The following is a 15,419-nucleotide window of genomic DNA, read 5'->3' as shown; positions in this document are numbered from 1 at the left end:
GCCAAGGATGTGGTATTGACCTCATGGGGTGTTGAATTCTGGCTGCGACGGTCCAAGATGGACCAGTCCGGGAAAGGCCGCCGAGTGGTGCTGGGTTGCGTGGCTGGTTCCTTAATGTGCCCTGTTCAGTGTTTGCGGAGTTTTTGGGAACTTTGTCCCAGCTTGAGCGGTTCCCTGTTGTGCCACGCAGACGGGGCAGTTTGTCTCGGTACCAGTTTGGCGCGGTTTTTAAACAATCCATTCGGTGTTTGGGGCTAGATGATTCCTGCTTTGCCTCTCATTCATTCAGGATAGGAGCGGCGACCGAGGCGGCAGTGTGTGCTCTGGGTCCCTCTTTAATACAGCGCATTGGTGGGTGGAAGTCCAATCGGTACCACAGTTATGTTTGGCCTTAATTTGGGAAAGGGAGGGGGTGGTAGGGTTGGTCTTGACCATGGAATGAGTAGGGATCTGTGTGGTTGGTGTTACATTTATGCTGCAAGTATATTTTGATGTTAGTGTTGCATTTTTGTTTCAGGTGCTGAACCGCTGGTGGTCTTGATTTTTGGTCACTCCTTAGTTTATTGGGGAGCATTGCGGGCCAATGTCAGGAGCGAAGGCAGACAGCCTGGGATTCCCAGGACCGTGGTTGTGGTGCGGTGGCTCGGTTTCAGGGGCTTGGTGTGGCGAAGGGTGTTGCCAGAGATACACGAATGCGCCCGGTTGGACCGTGCACCAGATATTCTCGTTATCCACGCTGGGGGCAACGATCTGGCGGTTCGGCCTTTTCAGGAGTTGGTTAAGGATATTAAGCAGGATTGCTTGAGATTGTGGTTGCTATACCGGGGGGGTCACTATTGTGTGGTCTGAGATTGTTCCACGCAGGCGATGGCGGTCTATGAGATCTTTGGAAAAGGTCAACAGGGCCAGGATAAAAGTTAACAGGGCGGTGTCTTCTTTAATTGTTAGGAATGGGGGAGTTGCCATGCGACAATTTGACTTGGAAATGGGCGAGGGTGATTTTTGGTTGGCTGACGGGATCCATCTAAATGCAGTGGGTTTTGATATGTGGGCCCTCGCCCTTCAGGACGGCATAGCGAGGGCCGTAGCATGGCGGGTCGGGGGGGTCTCAGGTCGTTGAGGTGTTCAAGGCCCCCTCGTTTTGGCGGTTTTGGAGGAGGGGGGAGTCCTTGAAGTCGGTGAAAATTGGTTTTGGAGACTCGGTGTGTAGGGTCTCCTCCGTTAAAAGGTATGTTGGTCATGATCTGGTGAAGGGTGGATGGGAAGTTTTCCGTCAGAAGTGGGCGGATCTCCAAGTAGTTCGTGGACAATATTTCTTGGTGTGCTGGTGCTCCTGAGCCTGTGGGGTAACGGCTAGGAGTAAATTGCATGGGGTTTGTTCACAGTATTTTGGACTACTTCACCAAGATCTTGTGGCTTCAAGGACTCCTCCTTCAGTATTCAAGTCGTTGTACTTATGCTATTTATAATACAGTGTTTATTGTTGTTTTAGTTGGTTTAATAAAAAGGCTGCTATGGCAATAGAAATTCCAAAAATAAAATTCTCGTGCCCGTGTCTTAGTTGGCGCCGGTATGGGGGGTTTTTATGGTCACGCGGGGGTAATGAGGGGAAATGCCAAGATGCTTGGTCTCCCCCGAGGTGAACTACTTGACAATACCAACATCATGTAAATGCTGCATTTTTTTCTACAGTTTTTTTTGTGCAGGTGTCCACACCACACAACTCAATAACAATCTTCTCTGATTATTGTGTGCTTAATCCATTCCTTTTATACGTTTTTCCCCTTATTTGAAGCGTTTTTGTTGCAAATTTGAAATACTGTTTTTAATGCTTATTTAATAGTACAGAAAACGTTGATTCTACACTCCCTCAGTGTCACCACCCCCTCTTCTGCCAGGGTAGAAAGAAAAATTTGCTTTGGCGCTCTACACGTGCCACATGGGTTGTCCTTTTTTCTGTTCTGGAAAACTTGGGAGGTGTGATAGTTTTAATAAGGGCAGGATCAGACGGACATATTTCTCATGCGAGAATCGCATCGTAAACCTCGTACTGGCTGTCGGCTCTCCTGACCGGAGCTTGACAGCTGCGTAGCAATCCATCACGCTGTCTTGCTCAGGTCAGGAGTGGTGCCGGGCCAGTCCATGCAGTGCGATGCGATTCTCCCACGATTTATAAGGCTGTCTGACTCAGCCCTAACACTCATAGTCCTGCACATGCAATAATAGTTCCACTTAGTTTCCAACACATTGTACATGACATTTAGTCCCCAAATACACTTTGAAGAGAAAATAAAGGTTCTATTCTTATTAGTGTTGAGCTTTCCGATACCGCAAGTATCGGGTATCGGCCGATATTTGCCGTATCGGAATTCCGATACCGAGTACCGATACTTTTTTCGTATCGGATACCGGAATCGGAAGTCCAAAATACAATGAGCCACTTTTGTGGCTCTGATTGGCTGCCGAAATGACGTCATCATGATGCGCTGTCTGTGCGCATCATGATGCGCCGTCAGTTTGGGCCTCCGGGGGGGCTGTGCCGACTGTCCGGGGGTCTGTACCGGCCTGCCGGTGGTCTGTGCAGGCTCCGGTGGTCTGTGCCGGCCTGCCGGGGGACTGTGCCGGCCTGCCGGTGGTCTGTGCAGGCTCCAGTGGTCTGTGCTGGCCTGCCGGGGGGCTGTGCCGGCCTGCCGGTGGTCTGTGTAGGCTCCGGTGGTCTGTGCCGGCCTGCCGGGGGGCTGTGCCGGCCTGCCGATGGTCTGTGTAGGCTCCGGTGGTCTGTGCCGGCCTGCCGGGGGGCTGTGCCGGCCTGCCGGTGGTCTGTGCAGGCTCCGGGGGTAAAAAAAATGTAAAAAAAAAAAATAAATAAATACATGCTACATACATGCTACATACATGCTACATACATACAACATGCCTACTACATAAATGCTACATGCTACATACATGCTACATACTACACACATGCTACATATATACTACATACATAATACATATATACTACATGCATGCAACATATATACAACATATATACTACATGCATACTACATATATACTATATATACTACATGTAACATACATACTACATATATACTACATGTTACATACATGCAACATACTACATACATGCTACATACTACATACATAATACATATATACTACATGCATGCAACATACATACAACATGTATACTATATATACTACACGTAACATACATACTACATATATACTACATGCTACATACATGCAACACACACACTATATGCTACATACATGCAACATACATACTACATACATGCTACATACATACTACATACATACACTACATGCATGCAACATACATACTACATATATACCACATGCATGCAACATACATACTACATATATACTATATATGCATACATGCTACATACATACTACATATATACTACATGCTACATACATGCAACATACACACTACATGCTACATACATGCAACATACATACTACATACATGCTACATACATACTACATACATACACTACATGCATGCAACATACATACTACATATATACCACATGCATGCAACATGCATACTACATATATACTGCATATATACTACATGCATGCAACATACATATATACTACATACAATACATACATATAGACATACAGTACATATAACATAGAGTACATACTCACCGTCACTTGTCACTTTGATCCCCGAAGCCATTGTCTACCAGCTCCAGGAATACAATGACGGAAGGTAGGTATCCTTCCGCACTGTATTCCTCCACCACTGTAAAAAAAAAGTCCCTAGTCTCACTTTATGCCATTGCTGCGTGGGAATTACCTACCTTCCATCATTGTATTCCTGGAGCTGGTAGAGAACGGTAGCATCAGCTGATGCTGCTGTTCTCCACGCAAGATGGACATGGGACCCTCGTGGACTTCTGCGGATTGGGGTAAGTATATTGGTGTTTTTTTATTTTGATATTTATTCCTCAGGCGACAATGGCTTCGGGGATCAAAGTGACAAGTGACGGTGAGTATGTACTCTATGTTATATGTACTGTATGTCTATAGGTATGTATTGTATGCAGTATATATGTATGTTGCATGCATGTAGTGTATGTATGTAGCATGTATGTAGTATGCATGTAGTATGTAGCATGTATGTAGTATGTTGCATGTATGTAGCATGTAGTGTGTATGTTGCATGTATGTAGCATGTAGTATATATGTAGTATGTATGTTACATGTAGTATATATAGTATATACACTCACTGGCCACTTTATTAGGTACACCTGTCCAACTGTGTGTTAAGACTTAATTTCTAATCAGCCAATCACATGGCGGCAACTCAGTGCATTTAGGCATGTAGACATGGTCAAGACAAACTCCTGCAGTTCAAACCGAGCATCAGTATGGGGAAGAAAGGTGATTTGAGTGCCTTTGAACGTGGCATGATTGTTGGTGCCAGAAGGGCTGGTCTGAGAATTTCAGAAACTGCTGATCTACTGGGATTTTCACGCACAACCTTCTCTAGGGTTTACAGAGAATGGTCCGAAAAAGAAAAAAAATCCAGTGAGCGGCAGTTCTGTGGCCGGAAATGCCATGTTGATGCCAGAGGTCAGAGGAGAATGGGCAGACTGGTTCGAGCTGATAGAAAGGCAACAGTGACTCAAATTGCCACCCGTTACAACCAAGGTAGGCAGAAGAGCATCTCTGAACGCACAGTGCGTCGAACTTTGAGGCAGATGGGCTACAGCAGCAGAAGACCACACTGGGTACCACTCCTCTCAGCTAAGAACAGGAAACTGAGGCTACAATTTGCACAAGCTCATCGAAATTGGACAGTAGAAGATTGGAAAAACGTTGCCTGGTCTGATGAGTCTCGATTTCTGCTGCGACATTCGGATGGTAGGGTCAGAATTTGGCGTAAACAACATGAAAGCATGGATCCATCCTGCCTTGTATCAACGGTTCAGGCTGGTGGTGGTGGTGTCATGGTGTGGGGAATTTTTTCTGGGCACTCTTTGGGCCCCTTGGTACCAATTGAGCATCGTTGCAACGCCACAGCCTACCTGAGTATTGTTGCTGACCATGTCCATCCCTTTATGACCACAATGTACCCAACATCTGATGGCTACTTTCAGCAGGATAATGCGCCATGTCATAAAGCTCGAATCATCTCAGATTGGTTTCTTGAACATGACAATGAGTTTACTGTACTCAAATGGCCTCCTCAGTCACCAGATCTCAATCCAATAGAGCATCTTTGGGATGTGGTGGAACGGGAGATTCGCATCAGGGATGTGCAGCCGACAAATCTGCGCCAACTGTGTGATGCCATCATGTCAATATGGTCCAAAATCTCTGAGGAATGCTTCCAGCACCTTGTTGAATCTCTGCCACGAAGAATTGAGGCAGTTCTGAAGGCAAAAGGGGGTCCAACCCCTTACTAGCATGGTGTACCTAATAAAGTGGCCAGTGAGTGTATGTAGTATGCATGTTGCATGCATGTTGTATATATGTTGTATGTTGCATGCATGTAGTATATATGTATTATGTATGTAGTATATATGTAGCATGTATGTAGTATGTAGCATGTATGTAGTATGCATGTAGTATGTAGTATATATGTAGTATGTATGTTACATGTAGTATATATGTAGTATGCATGTTGTATGTATGTAGCATGCATGTGGTATATATGTAGTATGCATGTAGTATATATGCAGTATATATGTAGTATGTATGTTGCATGCATGTAGTGTATGTATGTAGTATGTATGTAGCAAGTATGTAGTATGCATGTAGTATGTAGCATGTATGTAGTATGTATGTTGCATGTATGTAGCATGTATGTAGTATGTTGCATGTATGTAGCATGTAGTATATATGTAGTATGTATGTTACATGTAGTATATATAGTATATATGTAGTATGCATGTTGCATGCATGTAGTATATATGTTGTATGTATGTTGCATGCATGTAGTATATATGTATTATGTATGTAGTATGTATGTAGCATGTATGTAGTATGTAGCATGTATGTTGCATGTAGTATATATGTAGTATGTATGTTACATGTAGTATATATGTAGTATGCATGTTGTATGTATGTAGCATGTATTTTTTTTTTTTTTACATTCAACACATTAGCCGGATGATGGGACTACTACTGTCCCATCATTGGCTAATGTGTCAATCACTGTCATGGTAGCAGGCATCGCCCGATGGGACTTGTAGTCCCATCAGACGATGCCTGCACAGACCCCCGGAGCCTGTACAGACCACCGGCAGGCCGGCACAGCCCCCCGGCAGGCCGGCACAGACCACCGGAGCCTGCACAGACCACCGGCAGGCCAGCACAGCCCCTCGGCAGGCCGGCACAGACCACCGGAGCCTGCACAGCCCCCCGGCAGGCCGGCACAGACCACCGGAGCCTGCACAGACCACCGGCAGGCCGGCACAGCCCCCCGGCAGGCCGCACAGACCCCCGGGCAGTCGGCACAGACCATCGGAGCCTGCACAGACCCCCGGCAGGCCGGCACAGCCCCCCGAAAGGCCCGTACAGACCCCAGAGAGGCTGTACAAGGCAAAAATAGGGTTTTTCTTATTCCGATACCGGAAGTCCCATAGACTTGAATGGGACTTCCGGTATCGGAATCGGCGATACCCGATATTTTTTTTAGATCGGCCGATCCATTCCGATCCGATACTTTTAAGTATCGGACGGTATCGCTCAACACTAATTCTTATACTTACTTTTTCTATGCAGCTTTTGTGAATAAATATATATTTTATATATTAGAAAAAAAATAAGAGGCGGTAACACAATTGTAATGCAGTACACATATTGCAAGTATCTTGTATCTCTCTGTCTCCTGCATGATACAATGCTTACAAAGACATACCGTAAGTATTGTACAGTACTGAATATACATATTTATAATACAAGCAACTGAAGTAATTAAATGGAAATTTAATTTTACTTACATGAAAGCAACATAAAAATAAACCTTTTTATCATTTGTATTATTTTTCAGCATACTTTTGTGGAGCTTTACTTTTACTAAAAGTAACTTGTTCTTGTTATGACATAGGTTTCTTTAAAGATATTGGCAAGAAAATGTCTATTTTGGAAATACATGGTCTGTTACCAGAGTGGTTGTTATACTTATTTACATTTCATAAGACTTGGACATTTTATCAGGGGAAAAATGTTTCCTTTCCTGTCTTGATTTATTGGAAATGCTCAAACAGAGATTACATTTGTGCAAATGGTAAATGTTAAATGGACATGATGTTTGTACGACTTTGATGAATTGATATAAAGTGGTAGTGTTTATATATTATTATAATGTATAAGTGATACATTAAGGCAATGCTTATTAGAGATAAGCGGATGTTTTGAAATTTGAAGTCGTCAGTTTTTCCCCAAAATGTAACTTTTGAAAAGTGTGCGTAATTCTAAATATTGCAAAGCTTGTTGTTGCTTAGAATCTACTATACATGTGGGGGAGAGGAGAGAGGACCCAGCTGACCATAAAAGCTTACACTCTACAAGAGAGAGTGAGGACCTCGATGACTGTGTAGGTAACAGCAGGTTCGCAGGATGCAGTGACGAGACACGAGACTGAGTGTTGTTTTGGAAAATAACGTTTATGAACTGGAGCCGCTAGGGCTATACTGAGCAACCAAAAAGGGGTAACACTAATTGTCCTCGCAGGGACTCAACAACAATAACAACACTTTTCTTTAACAAGAATGTGACTGACCCAGCAAGGCCAACTATTATGGGGCCACGAAACGGCCAACTACGGGTCCTTATTTCCGAAAGTCAATTTATCCTTCCTGATGTCCCTTGGTGTCGCTGGTGTGGCTGCTTTGGTGTCGCTGATGTGGCTACTTTGATGTCGCTGATGTGGCTGCATTGACGTCGCAGCCGCTGGGCCCAGCTGTTGAGGAACTGTCATAGTCTTCAGGTGTCCAGCACCCAGGAGAAGTTGGGGCACAACAGACCCTAAGGGAGCCTTTCGTTGCGGTAACCCCCTGTAGACACAGCAGGGTCCCATTCGTTAGCGAGTCCACGGGGACTCATGTCCCCCCAAGCAGGGAAGTGACGTAGTCTGGAATAGTGGCGGTTGGTAGGCCACGCGCACGGACTGGGCCTGTGCAAAGAGGCTCTCCGTAGGCGAGGAGCAGGCCCCAACTACCAACTGTAGCGGGGTAATGGCAGCCCTGGGCGGTGATGCACAGGCCGCAACTGCGGACTGTAGTGGGGCAGCAGCGGGCAGGCCACCATTGCGGGCAGGATTGAAGCGGCGGCGGCCGCGGGATACAGCAGACACGCCGCAACGGGCTGGAGCACAGCGCTATCGGCTGCGGACGACTGTGGGCAGGTCGTGTCCCCGACTAGGCAGGGGGTGACAGTCTCTGGTCGGTAAGTTCGGTACCTCATCTCTGATGGGCACTGAGAATCTCCTCTCTGCTGCCGTTCTCCCCTCTGGTCACCGTCGGCCGCTCTAGCTCTCTCACAGTCCCACAGCCTCTTGTTCAGTGTCTGGCGTACCACCAACTGTCTCCCCTGCACGCCCCCTGCTCCTTTTATACTCGCCCCTCCCCTTGCTGCCCAGTCACGCTAAGTCATCTGCTCTCCTCCTTTGTTCCCCGGGTACTGTTTCCCTAGGAACCCAGATGGTGGTTCCCTTGGTTCGGCCCAGACAACCTATGGGGGTCCTCCTCCCTAGACTCCCCCACCCTGTAAGCTCGCCAGTCCACGGGCGAGGGCTTCAGTGTACTTGAGTTGATCTGCGAAGGTGCCAGTTTTTGTTGCCATATGAACTGGTCTTGTTCGTATTGTTCGGGGGGTTTGCCGGCTGTTGACCGCTCGGAGCATTTTAATTCGACTGGGGTGGAGTCTTCCGGGGTGGTGGACGGTGGTGAGTTAACTAGTTCAGGCAGGTTAATTGTGTCAGTTGGTTCATCATTGAGTAGAGAGCCCCTGGTTATTGGGGAAAAGTCTTCTCCGTCGTCCGGGTCCCAGAACACAGGCAACGGTTCAGAGACCGGAGGGGCAAGTTCAGGTTGTTCCGTGTCGATCGAGATACATGGACATAACATATTACGGTGCACAATGTGAGTGGGCAGCGTTCCATCCTTCTCGGGTTGTATTTCATATACAGGTCCCTCAGTATTTATATGGCGTAGGACCCGATAGGGACTCTCTTCCCAGCGTGGTTCTAATTTATTCTGGGGGCATTGATCTAGTACGAGTACTCGGTCTCCGCTTTGGAGGTTGAGAGGTGAAGTTGTATTCTTTCCTGGATGTTCTAAGTCTTGGAGTTTGGTATGTACGATTCGATGAAGAGTTTGCAGCCTGTGTCAATGATTTCGGACCCATGAAGATACTCCGGTCCAGGGCTGTTGCTCCTCCGGGTCCAACTCTACCTCCGTGATCCCTTTGCCCTTTCGTCCGAACAACAGAGAGTAGGGGGTGTAGCCGGTAACTCGATGTACTCGGTTGTTATAGACCCATATTAATTCATGAACATATTCGGGCCAATGGGCCTTCTTGTCACTCTCCAGAGTACACAACATTTGGATTAATGTCCGATTAAATCGTTCGCAGACCCCGTTTCCTTGCAGGTGATACGGCGTGGTCCGGGATTTGTCAATACGGTGTAGTTCTTCCATAACTTTTCCCAAAAAGCATGCGCCTTGATCTGAATGTATCCGTTGAGGACAGCCATAAACTTGTATGAAGTTTCTGCAAATTGCGGAGGCAGTCGACTCCACGGTCTGATCTCGAGTGGGGGTGACCACAGCAAACTTAGTGAAATGGTCCACCATGACGAGGCAGTGTTCGTACCCCTGGAATGCGGGACCAATGGTCAGGTAATCCACTGTCAGAAGCTCGAGGGGCGCAGAGGTCACAATTGTTTGTCTCGTCCACAACAGCCCGTAAGCGTGGATGGTAAATTTTCTGTTGTAACCATTGCAAAGTCTTTTGAGCCCCGAAATGAGCCCCTTTTTGTGGGCTTCTCAAGCCAGTTTGTGGAGTAGGGCTCCGGGCGTAGCTACCTGCCAGATTGTCATACAGGTTGTTCGTGATGTCGTTTTATGATACAATAGTCCCTTTCAGATTACCAGCCTCTCCCATTGTCGTAACATTAGCAACATGTCCTGAGTCAAAGTTCGTCTCTGGGGGTCTGTGGGCAATTTGCCAGCGGCGAACCACGTCCAGAGAAGTCTAATTTCTTCGTCTTCTTTCTGCTGCTGGATCCACTCATCCCAGGATTGTTCCAACATGCCTCTTTGGGTCTCCGAGGGACATACTTTCTGGGTGGCAGCTATGAGCATGGCAGCGGTGAGGGCGAACGGTATCTCTTCCCTTTCTAGTTCGTTGTGTCGAATCTTCCCTGGGGTTGTATATCGAATTCTGGAGAAGGCGTCAGCATGTACATTCTCGGCCCCTCTTTTATAGATGATTTTATAGTTGAATTTCGCCATCCAGTCCACCCATCTTTGTTCCAAAGCTCCCAGTTTGGCATTTTCCAAATGAGCCAGCGGGTTATTGTCGGTCCGCACCACTACTTCGGAGCCCGCCAGGTACTCTGCGAACCGCTCCGTTATGGCCCACACCACTGCGAGGAGCTCGAGCTTAAAGGAACTGTAATCGTCAGGATTGCGCTCGGAATCATGGAGTGACCGGCTTCCATACGCAATCACTCTCTCCTGGCCATCTTGAACCTGTGACAACACAGCCCCCAGCCCGTGAAGACTCCCGTCAGTGTGTAGGATGAACGGTAGCGAGAAATCCACATACGCCAACACCGGGACATCCGAGAGTGCAGCCTTAAGGTCTTGGAAGGCCTCTTCTTGAGGTTGTTGCCACTGGATTTTCCATACATTTGCCCCAGCGGGAGCCACATTCAGCAGATCGTGCAGGTCTTGAGCTCGAGATGCAAAATTTTTTACGAAAAGACGGTAGTATCCGGCCAACCCCAGGAAGGCCCGCACGTCTTTTAGCGTCTCGGGGGTAGGCCATCCCTGAATAACAGCACCCTTTTCCCGGGACGGCCTCACGCCCTCTTCCGAGATGACATGGCCCAGATACTCAATCTGGGAGCGAAATAGGTGGCATTTTTGGGGTTTTACCTTCAACCCGTACTTTTGCAATTGGCCGAGCACCTGCCCCAACCGCTTTAGGTGGTCCTCGAATGTGGCAGCATAGATGAAGATATCGTCCAGGTATATCAACGTGGCCTCAAACTTGAGATCTCCCAGACACCGCTACATCAAACGCTGAAAGGTCCCCGGGGCATTGGCCAGTCCGAATGGCATTCGATTGAACTCAAATATTCCCATAGTCAGTATGAACGCCGTCTTGGCCCTATCTTCTTCTGATATGGGCACCTGCCAGTACCCACTGGCCAGGTCCAAAGTAGAAAAGTATGTTGCCTTCCCCAGGGAGGACAAGGACTCTTCTATGCGGGGCAGTGGGTATGAGTATTTAATAGTAAAAGCATTCAGCTTTAGATAATCCACACAGAATCGTAAGGTACCATCCTTTTTATGGACCAACACAATGGGGGCCGCCCAGGGGCTTTGGCTTTCCCGTATCACCCCCTTTCGCAACTTTTGGGCCAACAGAGTTTTCACCTCTTGGTAGAGTTGTGGAGGAATCTGTCAATAATGTTCTCGGATGGGGGACGCCCCTGCCGTGGGAATTTCATGAGTGATGGTGGTGGTACATCCAAAATCTTCCTCGTGACTAGCAAATACTTCATGGTACTGTCCGAGCAGTGTTTTTATCTGGGAGAGCTGGGCTGGAGTTAGACCAGAGAGCTCGGCCCGCATCTGTTCAAGGATGTTTCGACCCTTCTCCTGAGTTGAGATTTCAGTGGCCTGCAGAGTCCGAATCGTTACTTCCCAAGGATCCTCGGATTGCACTCTCAATTGAACCCCAGGAGCCGGCAGTGCTTCTTCTAAAAGCCTTACTAGATTGGCCAGTTCGGTCCGAGCTTTCAGGACGATGTCTCAGTCTTCGAGGTTGATGCAGCGCACCAGGACGGTCCCTTTTTGCACTGTAGTTAGGGAACGGGCCACCAGTATGCCAGGAGGTAAGTGCTCCGAGTAGCATGGCTGCACCTGCTTCTCTACGCATCGAGGCTCGAATTGGCAGGGCCATCACCGTCTGCCCAGGAGGCAGTACAAGCAGGGGAGCCGCTGGGGCGATGACTTTGCCCAGAACCTCACCTTCCCGGCAGTCCTGATGTACTCGCGCCTCTCGTACCAACTGCTGGAATACCTGTCCCTGGGCTGTGCGGGAACCCCACTGCTTCAGGATCTTATGCGTGGGATCATTGAGGAGCAGATTGCCGAACTCTCGTAGTATGTTGATGCCCAGAATAATTGGGTGCTGCTTATCGGTTTCCTCTTGCGTCAGTACCACTCCTCTGTGACCTTGGGATTTACCGCACAACGTTACTTGCACCCAGACCACCCCGGCAACAGGGACCGGTAGTTGATTGGCGGCTACTAGTCTGATCATGGGTCCCCACTGGGGTCTCGTTGCCTCGGGGAAAAAGTCAGGTTGAATGAAATCGGCCGACTATAAGGAAAAGTCGGGGGTCCGACTGAAACACGAATCCCAATGTAAGTCAATGGGGAATAAAAGTCGGCAGTGAGAGGAGGACAGGAAACACACCTACAGTGCCCATTTTAATGCCAAAAACATCAATTCGTATTGCTTAAGCTTGGCAACCTTAATTTACTTCCTAATAATAGTTAGGCATTGAAAACTGGGGGTTATTTGGCTAAAGTTGTGGGGGGGTAGGGCTGGCTCCAGATTTTCGTGGGCCCTGGGCTAAAGAGTGTCAATGGGCTCCTTTAACACATGCCACAATTCATGATTCTCTGATACGGCAGAGAATTAGCGGTATAGTACAATGAAAAATACTTCACTTCTTACATCTCATGACCGATACCAATTTTAAATTCTCCAATAGCTCCAAAAATGGACAGTATATTACTCCATACGGTATTATGGCCACCGCATAGTGCGCCATACAGAGTAATGAGGCCCATATATTTCTCCATACAGAATCATTGGTCTCATATAATGTTCGATACAGTATATGATGAGCTCCACATAATGCTACAGTATATGTTGGTCCCCATGGATGAAGCTCCACTGTCTCATGGGCCCAAATAATGCTCCATATATAATGGGCCCCCTATCTAATGCTCCAGTGTATAATGGGCCCTGTCAATGCAGCTCCAGTGACTGGTGTCCACCTTTGGAATGCTCCAGTGTATGTTGGACCCCAGATATCATTTTCCAGAGTATCATGCTCCCCAAAAATTGCTCCCAAACTTTAAAACAATAAAATAAGTCTCCTCGCTAGGGAATCCCTGTACTAGTCTAGACTCCTTGTTGTCCCCATCTTCCCTCTCTCTGCACATGGACTGTTTAGGCAGAGGGCGTACAGACGTGATGTCATTCCGCTCTTTGACCAGAATGTCACTGTCAGGAAACGCGCAAGACGTAACAGCGGAGGAGCAAGGAGAGGTAAGTAATTCAACTTTGTAAGTGCTGTGATCCTTACCAAGCAGGGGGGGCCCACTTGTTGGCGACAGCACTGGCACAGGTCCCCTCATAGTACGGTGGTGTGTCTGACAGCGGGTGGGTTGAACCTGCACTTTCATCTGCACCTTCCACTTTGTCACCGTGTAAGGTGGTATAGTATGTGGGAAGGGTAACCTGAGTTTAATCAGGGACAGGTGCAGATAACCCGCTGAACACCGTTAGTGATGGGGATCTGTGATTCCAATTCTTCCCCGCGAACGAGGATTTCTCAGTAAGTGCAGGTCAACCGGAATTACAGAAAAAAGGAAAAAATTAAGTGTCCAAACCAGAGGTGTTGTAGCTTGCTTAACAGCTGTGCTCTTCTGCTGAGTAGCACACAGTTCTTACCTAAACAGGCGGCATAGCTTTGTGGCCAACTCTGCTGAGTAGCATACACAGTTACTAGGCCCAAAGTATTAAGTGGTGTAAATGCAGTCAAAAACTGATTCTTTTATAAACAGGCGGCATAGCATGGTTCACGGGTGGGCTCCTCTGCTGAGTAGCAGACACAGTTACTAGGCCAAAAAGGATTTTCATGAAAATATGCGCAATAAAATTATTTGGAACACACACGGTGTAGCTCCTTCACAGGTGTACTACACCGCTGGCTACCAGACACCGCTACTATGGCCTGAAACTGTCTATTATCTTTGAAAACCATTATTAATGTGAACATATACGCGTTTTCATGAAACTTTCTGGAACAGAAACTCCAACAGCTGAATTGTAATCAAAGTTTTGTTGTTCGACAAACGGATCTAACACTGCCCAAAACAGCTAGAATTTGAACTTGGCTAAGGCTACTTTCACACATCAGGTTTTCGGCGTCAGGCGCGATCCGGCGTCGTGCCGGAATGCCGGATCCGGCAAATGTTTTGTAAAACCTGATGTGCCGGATCCGGTTTTCTGCCGGATCCGTCTTGTTCTTGACAGACAAAACCGGATCCGTCTCATCCGGTTCATCCGTTTTTCTATCCGTTTTTCGACGGATTACGCCGGATCTGGTTTTTAAAATTGACTCTTGTGGCCTTCCGAACGGGATTGGCTACTGGAAAACTATATATAGCATGTTCCTACAGCCCTTCTTTGACAGGTTGTAGAGGAGAAAGTGCAGGTTGGAGAGAAGAGCAAGTTACTGGCGAAGATGGATGTTGTCATTGGAAATATTACCACTAGAAGTTCTGTGACGGTTTCAGTAATGAGGGACAATTTTGCACTATACTTTATGTCACCTCAAGGCAGAGTACACTGGCAGGATGACAGAGTGTGAAAGATTTGTGCCCTAACCAAACTTGTGTACCTTCTGGACCAACAGTATATACCTTTGCCAACCAAAGTTGGCTATCTTGTCATGGTCTTACTATTTTTAGCTTTAGGCCACAGGTGTGTACCTGGTTGTGTTTTATGCAAAGTATTTCACCTTTTAACAAAAGTTGTGTACATTGTTAGGAAATCACCAACAATAAACACAACTTTTCAGGTGAAATACTTTGCTTCAAACACAACCAGGAACACAACTGTAGCAAAAAGCTAAAATTTACCCACAGTTATATACCTGGTTTTGAATACCTTTTTACCTTTTAAATACCCTGTATTTAACCTTTTTTTTAAACATATTTCGCCGCAGAAAGAAATGACAGACAACCAGTGTAAACAATAATTTAACTTTTATTTAAAATATTTTTTTTTGTGTAAACTGTTTTTAAAGTTAAAAAAACTTTTTTAATAAAGGTTTGAAACCAACCAAATGTTCATTTTTATTACAAAAAAAACATTATAACTCGGTGTAGTGTGG

Source organism: Dendrobates tinctorius, unplaced genomic scaffold (assembly GCF_039654945.1).
Source record: "Dendrobates tinctorius isolate UK_male_01 unplaced genomic scaffold, ASM3965494v1 ptg000140l, whole genome shotgun sequence".
Lineage (NCBI taxonomy): Eukaryota > Metazoa > Chordata > Amphibia > Anura > Dendrobatidae > Dendrobates > Dendrobates tinctorius.
This window is presented reverse-complemented; position numbering follows the sequence as displayed.